A 9,927-nucleotide genomic window follows, 5' to 3' on the forward strand; every position below is an offset into this window, starting at 1 on the left:
ATATTTTTTTAATAATATTGTGAGAAAATTGATAGTACAATTTACATCAAATACCTTTTACATTGCCTATTTGAATAAATTAACAAGTATTCAAAAGCCAAAGTTTCATTCGCTTAATATGACAATATAAATGTAGATAAATTTTTATTCACACACATAAATAAAATGATTGTCGGCTTTTCCAAATTTGAAATTTATTGAGTAATTTGAGCTTTTTTTTAATATGTTGTTGAGAAAATAATTATCATAACAAGGCAAAAGTATAGTCAAAAATTACGTCAACAAAAAAAATACATAACGCACTCACAAAAGTAGTAATAAGAAAATATTAATAGTTTCTTCAGTTAGTTCTTGGAAATCGAGAATTTTTTTTTTCTTTTGTAACATTAGGGGCATTTAACTTCGAAACCAACTCAATTTCAGTTTTACACCAGAAAGGTAAAATAGCACCGTTTTGTGCACATTTCTTTATATATATCAGGGTACGCAGCCAAATAATTGAACAAAAACTTAATCTCCTTTTAAGCACTTTTGAAGGACTCAAAAAATATTTTTAAACACTTTAAAAAAATATCATAATCAGACGGAATTGGAATGCTTTGATAATTGACGCTTTTTACCTTGTTTTAACCGTCATGTCAAAAAGAAAAAACTTTTGGCATTGTTTTTGACAATTGTCAAAAAATCATGAAATTTTGAATCATGTAAAACGAATGTCGTTTTCATACGCTACGAACTGACGACAATACACTGAAATAGAGTGGGGTTGAATTAATTATGAAAACGTTGAATAGAACAAAGTGAACGGTGACTTTTTGCATAATCTGAAGAGAAAATCAACATAGTAAAGAAAATCTCAGTTTGAAAACGGGAAAATTAAGCACTTTTTAAAAGCACCCAATGAAAAAAAGCACCGTTAAGCACTTTTTAAAGAAGCTGCACACACTGTATATATAATGGAAGCAAAATTTAAGTTTTAATGTATTATTCTTAGTTTAATAATTTTGATTTTAAATGGTACTACCGATCACACCAAATAAATAATTAAAATCTTTTTATAGAATATCAGTCTGTTACAGCCATATTACCCTCAGTAAATTACAAGGCATAGAAAAGTGGTGCCTGGAGAAGAAATTTCAAGTAAACGGCTAAAAATCACAACTCCTAATCATTCTAAATAAAAAGATGCCACCACAGAGCAAGTTAATTCTATTCAATGAAACAATGCCAACAGGGGTTGATAATAGCCAAATACCTTGAACTCAATGCTAACAAAATAGTTGATACAGCCAAATACCTTGAACTCAACCTTAATGAGAAATTCAACTGGAATGATCACATCAAAAGCATAATCAGTAAAGCACAAGCAGCATGCAGTTAAACTCTCTAGGTACTACTCTATCAATCAAACATGACACTAAAACATTATTCTATTTATCCATTATACGCCCCATCCTTACATGTGCTTCACTAGTATTGACAAATATAACACAAACTAAGCTGAACAAATTAATAGTCTGCCAGAATAAAATACCAAGAAGGATAGCAAAAGCCAGATGACTCGTAAGAAACGACACAATACAACACAGCCTGAAAATAGATGCAATAAACACACATATAGCTAAATTAAATATCAAATTCTATGAAAAAGCCACCTCTTTGCTCTGCAGCAAATTTCAATGAAATATTCCTATATGAAACTTTAACTGAAGACAAGAGCATCAGACCAATCGCAGCATACTATTGCAGTGATGCATCATATTCAATAGCATATGCATAACCTCATTTTCACCGTACCAGCTTAGCTCAAGTTATATATCATATTTTTACATTATGGTCTTATACATGGTCTACTGCATATAACTACTCAGTCAGAGCTCAATTATCCACATGAATAATCTTTTAATTCATTTGTATTTCACCACCACAACGTTCAAGTTAAAGGTGAACGGGGGAAAGGGCCGCAAGTAGCCTCAGGTGCCCAGATATTTAATACAGTTCGAGCTATATTACCCTTATCCTTATTCAGTTTCGATGAAGGAACAGATAGCCCTTCGGGCTCCGTACTCCGTGCCTTAAATTTAAATCGGAATACAACCATATCGTAATAAGGCTTTATTCCTTTGAAGCAGATCAGACACTGGTGCTCCTTTAATATATTTTTCTGGCGCTTCAATTGCAAGCAAAAAGATATTTCGGTATTTTAAATTATGAAAAACAATCTATAAGTTACTTTAAAAAAATCTGTTCGGATTAATATTTGTACTAAAATAAAAGATTCATTTTCATTTATATTCAAAAACTAATCAATAATTCATTGAATAAATACAATGATGAATAACTGTTTCTCTTAGATCTAAATAACTATAGAAATAAGTGCTAATTTGAAAAATCATTGTTTGGAAGCGTGTTTTTATGCTGCATTTCATGACCATAAATTATTAAAATGTGAAATACATTTTTCATCTATTTTGACCTATACAAAATAATGAAAAAAAAGTAGGAAAAATAACCAGTTGATAGAATATTTTGCTGAAAGCGAAGCAGTTTGTATCCCTGTTACTTTATTATTCTGCTGATTGTATTCCTTTATTTCAGTATTTTTTTACTAATTTTTTAAGCCTCTTCTATTGTTTTATAAAAAGCAACGTGTTTTTTAACAGTTTTTGGAAAAATAGTTTAATATATATCAATTATTTTACCTATTATTCGTTGGAATAAATTAATAACAGTCAACTACTTCAACCAAAAAGTAAATTCATTAACTTATTATCACAGTAGTCATTTTAATTTCAATACACTAATGAAGTGGTAGTAATCTTTTGCTTTCCTAAATTTAAAATCTGTTGACTTACCATACCTTTTGTCGATAAATAAAATGTAGCATATTGTAAAAAATTGTATATTGTAAAAAGTTAGTTTAAAATAGCACAGAATCTATTCTGGTAGATGGATATCCATGTAACTTGTTGTATGCGCTAGATGGAACATCAGAGAGCAGTTTAAAATAATAAAATGCATTCAAAGTTCGACAGCCACTCTTGTCCTATTCCTTGCAGCACACCTTTAACTCTCTGGTTTCCTGTAATTTAGTTATCTTTTCCTGTTCATTCTTTTATTATGCCTTGGACAATGATGGCAATGGCCGCTACAAACTGAACTAAATTCTTTTAGTAAGTGAAAAAAGGCCATCTAACAGTCGAAATATGAACGATTTTTAAAACAGATTTTACCACATATATATTTCATCAACATCCAACCATCAGAATAGACACAATGTTAGTAGAAGCAGGATAATTTTAACAACCATCTTCAATGTGATGAAAATTATTGATGATATTTAAAACAGGGTTCCCACTCAATTCTCTGACTTTTCTAGGTACATCAAGTAAATTTCAATGAAAATCACTACCATATTTTAACCAAACCATACGATTTTTTACCAAAAAAAACTTTAGTTTTCTTTTATTTGTAAAAAAAATTAATTTTTTAAAATTTGACGCATTAAGGTCACAAAGACAGTTATATTTTTTCCCCTAGCTCTTTGCATGCCTATTACTTATTCTTCAGCTTACCGGGATGAGAGTAGTCAGAAAGTAAAAAAGAGGAAATCCATGAATGAATATAGATATATACAAAAATCTGACCCAAAAAAATGCGATCTTTAATCTTGTAAACTATGTGATTATAAATCCCGATGGTTAAATATAAAATTGTATGAATATGAATCACATGCATGATTTTAAATTGAGAGAAAATGAATCCCGATATGAGGCTTTTAAATCACATGAATATGAAACTCCATCGAATTTAAAAAATGCGAAAATACAAATCATGATGCGTAATTTTTAGATCACATAAATGCAAATCACGATGCATAATTTTTAAATCGTGCAAATACGAATCCTAAGTCGAATTTTTAAAAAGCACGCATAAATGCGAAAATCGATGTTGGATCGCAAAAACGAATCACGACTTTGGATTTTAAACTCGCGTGAATACGAATCGCTACATGGGGTTTTAAAAGCGAGTAAATACAAAACGCGATATTGGATTTTTAAGTCTCGTAAATAAGAATCATAATGCACGATATTTAAATAGCGTGAATAAGAATCACAAAGTGCAACTTTTTTAATCAGGTAAATTCGAAAATCGATGATTGACATAAGAATCGAGATGTTTGCGGAGTCTGGATTTGGGATTTCTAAAAGGCTTGTTTGTATCGTTTTTGTTTAGACATAATAAATAAAAATTAATAAGATTAATTGAATGAGCAAATAAATATTTTCACCGCAAATCCACCTCTACTTTTTTCTTCTTCTTTTGTTTGCTTTCACGCCAGAAAACAGGAAGCAGCAACGAAACGAAATACGACGAATTACGAAAATACGAGCTATCCGGAGGACGGATAAAAATACGGAAAATCTTATTTTCTGTGCGCAAAAGCGGAGAAATTAGCTAAAATAAGTAAAAATGCGGAAGAGTTAGCAGCTAGGACGCAGTTTGAATTTTCTGTTTATCTTTGAAAATCTTAAATAAATATAATTATTTTATTTCAACGACGAAATTATTAAAAAAAATCGGAATATTTATTTTAAGAAAAACGAAACTTTTAGAGAATCGGAGTTTTTGATAAAAAGGCTGAAATTCGAGAGACAAAAGCGAAAGAATCTCATCCCTGTATTAAGGTCAATCAGTATTATCCCAAGGAGATGATTTTTAAGAGAAACTTCAGAGGGAGGAATGAGGACTTCAATATTTTCGCTCCACGGAAAATTAAATTCCTCATAAAATATTTTAACTTGTGCAAAAAAAAATTTCCGCGGAAATTGGCGGAAAAAATTGAAAAAAAAAGCGGAAATCCGTGGAAGAATCACATCCCTGAGCTTAAGTAGTTCTAATCATTTTTCTTAAAAATTAAAACAAGACTTATTTCTTTCATAGCACTTTCATAGAAAACAATATAACGACTGATAATTTTAATGCAGAGAACATTCTTACATAAAAACAACCACCAGAAAATGAATACTGTCAAATAAAAGTTGAGCTTTCAGTGAGGTTGAAAGGCTCGTTCACTTGAGATGGTGGATTTTAGCGAAACCACTTGCCAAACAGAAATTAGCTTTAAAATCAACAAAACAACCAAATTAAAAACCTATTTTCACCTACAAAATAATTGGATCAGTTTGATACCATTCTAGATTGTCACCAACAAGCCGATGGTCAGAAGTTTCATCTTGTGCTCTAGTATTGTTAGTTACTTTTGAACAGTATGAAAAAATATCAGTATCAATAACTCTTTGATTAAAAAAAAAAGTTTAATTTGTTTAGTAATTAAATTATCAATTTCTCATATTATCCTATAATTAATTTTCATTCATTTTTATTGTTTTATTTTTTTTACTTACTATTTTAATTATTATTATTTTTAATTTGTATAAAAACTAAAAACTTTCGGTTATTGAAAAATAACAGAAAGTTTTTAGTTCCATTGACAACTTTTGAAAATATTCATCTAAATTAGACCATGACGTCATTTTTTATTTTTTGCTCCTGTTTCAAAATTCTTCGAAATAAATAAATAAATATATCTAATATTTTGCATAACTGGTACAATAACAAATGATTAAAAGTCAGATACAATAAAATGTTATAGAATTTTTAATAAATATCTAACACAAATACACATAAGTACATTGAACTCAGACACAAAATAAAATTTTTTATTTATTTATTTATGCAATGCAAACGATTCATTCCGCACATTACATTGTCATTTGACACACAATTTACAATATATTGCATATGTGTGCATACTTTAAACCAAACCAATACATACTATGCTGATAAACTTAACAAGAAATGCTATCAATAAAGTTTTAGATAATCGTTTTTAAAAAGAAATTTACAACATTTCCAAATTTTATTTAGAAAATTTAAAATGGCTGCCGTCACAATTTTTTTTTGAAATTCATGATTTTTACAAATTGAAAACATAAGAAAAAAATGAATATAAAGAATAAATAAATATGTATTAGTTTGATTATGCTACTTTCCACACATGTATAAACAAACTACATATACAACCCAAGAATCATTTAATATCACCTATCCGTACAAGAGTTGGACTACTGTTCTAGGGGGAGAAATTGAGATTGTCGTTTTTGCATATATTATTTATGTCGCAGAAAATATCAAAAGCACAATGGAAAATTAATTAGAAAAGCAACAACTACACAAATGAAGAAAAAAAAACTAAATTGATGGTTTAACCTCACTACCATCAAACAAAACTGCGGGATACAATATGAGAAATATTCTTCAGAACGAAACAAACATAAAAACTAAAAAAATGCATACAAGATATATTAAAAGAGTTATTTTTAGCATTTAGAAAAAGTAGTAAATTTAGGAAGAAAAGAAAAAGGTTAGTTACAATAAATTATAATTAGATTGCACATTCATTATGAAAAATTTTAAAAAAGATAACACAAACAAAGTTTACAATTAAACATTAAAATGTATTAAGTTACTGAGTATTTTATAAGAAATTAGTTCTGTTTAGATGGAATGCTACATAATTTTACTCTCACTAATAATATCACAAAGCCAAAAGAAAAACAGATAAAATAAAGGTGACAAAACTATTAATCACGAAAAAAGCTCATAAATTAGCAATAGAACAAAAGGTTTTTTTCGTACAATCATTTTAAAAGAGGAATATTAAACTTAATGCATTTTCTAATAAATGTAACACAAAGATTTTAGTTTTAAATTTGCAAATACTGAATTATTAAGTAGATTTATTTATTTAGAAAACTAACAAAGAAATGCAAGCGATGACAAAATATGCCTTTTTTAACTCCCGTTAAATACTATATCATTTAATTCTGTCCCATTTTAATACAGGCCTAATTTAGCTACATTTACATTATCTTAATGTAGAAGTACTATTTCATTTTTACTCAATATACAATCATTATGATTAACTTGTCTACATTTTGTAAAAAAAATCCACTTAAACATCCTCATATATATGAGATACAAAACTTTTTCATCCCAAAACCAGTCTAGAATTTTCAAGCAATCTAAATGAGGAATAAGATTTCATTTCTTCACTGTAACTGCAATATGAATTGGTCTTTTTTGTAAAATAATAACTATTCTAATGCAAACCATATTAATGTTTTACTCGTGCCAAAGCAGTAGTTCAGACTTTGTGAAAATCATTTCTCTCTCTCCCCAAAGCAGAAAGGAAAGAAGAAAAAAAAACATTTTTCAATTCAAATTTTCTATGAGTCTAGACTGGCACATTACTGGTACAAGAATAAACTCAAGAGTCATAAAACAAAATTTTTAAATGAAATTAATAAATGAGAAAGCCAAATAAATATTTAAAATACTTGGCAACTCGCAATGTTATTAACAATTTAAAAAATTTACTTGAAAAAAAAATTTAACAGGACATTATTATATTCACCGGTATATATCCCACACATTTCACAACGCTAACAACAAAATGATTAACAAGTATAAATAAAAAAATAACATGAATTTACAAAAAATTAAAATAAATTGATCATTTTATGAACAAACATTTATAAAATTATATGTATGAATGAAATAAAAAAAAATCAAATGAATATTTATAAATTTAAGAACAAAAATTAAATTCAGAAAAAAAAAGCATTTTGATAAGCATCCACTTAAGTATAATAAAGATTCAATGATAAGGATTTAAGGTATAATACGGATACAAATACTAACAGCACTATTACATCAAAATGGTTCATAACTGTGAAAAAAAGTAGAAAAAAAACTATAACCTTTAATAAAGACAGGAACCATTTCAAGAAACTATGCTTTATTTCTTTGTAAGAAGAATTTAATTATAAGAGAATAAAAATAAAGCATAAATCTGAAAAGATTAAACTGTAGCAAACTATCCAATGAGAATGACAATTTATTGATAATTTTTCTTAATCAGCAAAGGTTAAAAATAACATACTAATTAATGATCAAGTTTTAAAAAAATCAAGGATACAGATATTTACATTAGAAGCAATTAAAAATTTAGTTGGGGGTATTATTAAAGATTAGAAAATGCTATATCCTATAAATTATTAAGTATTATTCATTACTTCACTCAATAAGAATTCTGTTGAATACTTACTTATTTATGTAAAAATACTTCCAGTATATCAAAGTTGAAATTCATCAAAAAAGCTCGACTAAATTCTGCTTTTTATACAAAAAGATTTGATAAAAGTAAAAGCTACATTACAAATATTAGGCACACATTTCAGATATTAAATTATTAAGTTGATAGTAATAATGTGGGGGTAATGGAGGAAATACATATTACATGATAATAGAATACTTATAAGTCTTTTATATCATAAATTAAATGCATAGAAAATGCAAAAAATTAAACTACTTTTCTAAATGTTCTGAATATCTCAATTATTGTTTAATTAATTTTGCATCTATTATCTAAATAAAATATTAATTTAAAAAAATTATTAACACATGAATTGTTCTACAGTAAATATTAAAACATGAGCTGATCTACAATATTTTGCAATAATACAAGTCAGACCATATGTTTGATAAAAATAAAAGAAATATAAAAATAAGCATGTTTTTAGGTTTTTGTATCTTAAATTAAAATATAAGTTTCAGACAAAATAAAAGTCCTTTATATCATAATTTGAATGCATAAGAAATGCACAAAATTAAACAGTCCTATTTGATTTGAATATCGTAATCTCTATTAACTTAATTCTACATCTATTATTTAAATAAAATATAATTTTTAAAAAATTTGGTAAATATGAAACGTTCTACAATATTTATTACACAAGTGTTTGTTAACTTAACAGGAAAAAAAATGAAAAATTCCTTTTTTTACAATAAAATAAATAAACCTTAAAAATACAATCATGACAAAATTTGAAATACTAAAAATTGCAACTTTATATGTGAAGCATTGATAACTTTTTTTTAAAAGAGTCATTTTAAAATTTTACATTTGATGTACCCCAACAATTTCCCCCACATCAAAATTTACTTCTACATTTTCCACTATGTAAAACCAGATATGCAAATTTCTCAATCATAAAAGTCAAGAGATATTCAAATAGAGGGGATGAATAGAGTATAAAGAATATCATAAAATATTGTAGAATATAATATTATATGAAATAGCGGAGATAAATGAAAGGCGTAATTATTCGTAAGGCATTTCGAATAAAAATAAGACATCTTGGAAACATCATTTTCTTAGCATGTGCTCTTTTAATTATACATAGGAAATAGAATTTTAAATGAGAACTATGCTAAAATCACAAATAAGTTATTAAAAACTTGAATGTGTTTTGATGCAGGAAAGTGCAACTATATCACATGGAAAATATACTGTGAACGCGGACTATAACACACATAGCAAAGCATTTTTTCAAATTTTCTTCAAAAAAGCAACAAAAAAAAATTATTTTAAGAATCCAATGTTTTTCCTTCACACAACACTGCTAGACTAAAAATCATAGTTTTGGTTTCCCTTTACATATTTTTAAAAAAATGCAAATCATGTATCGACTTAGAATTCTGGGAAGCCTTTCATGTAACGAAATATGAAAATATATCAGCAAAGACTGAAACTGTTTTCCACACTTATGGAACATTAGGAAAAAAAATTTATTTTTAATTTTATGTTTTCTCACCAGATGGCATAACTGCTGACTTGCATGATGTATTATGGTTCTTTCCTGTTTTCACCAGTTTGCAATGAATTTAAACCCATCCTAATTTTTAATGCATTATATGTGATTTTAATGTTGCCTTCTTCTAATATTCTGTTTCCTAACCACGTCACAAAGACCTACTCAGATTTGTTAACATTATACATAGTTCTTGAACATAAAAGAA

This window comes from Parasteatoda tepidariorum, chromosome 4, assembly GCF_982258835.1.
Source record: "Parasteatoda tepidariorum strain Cologne lab strain chromosome 4, Ptep-v5.0, whole genome shotgun sequence".
Lineage (NCBI taxonomy): Eukaryota > Metazoa > Arthropoda > Arachnida > Araneae > Theridiidae > Parasteatoda > Parasteatoda tepidariorum.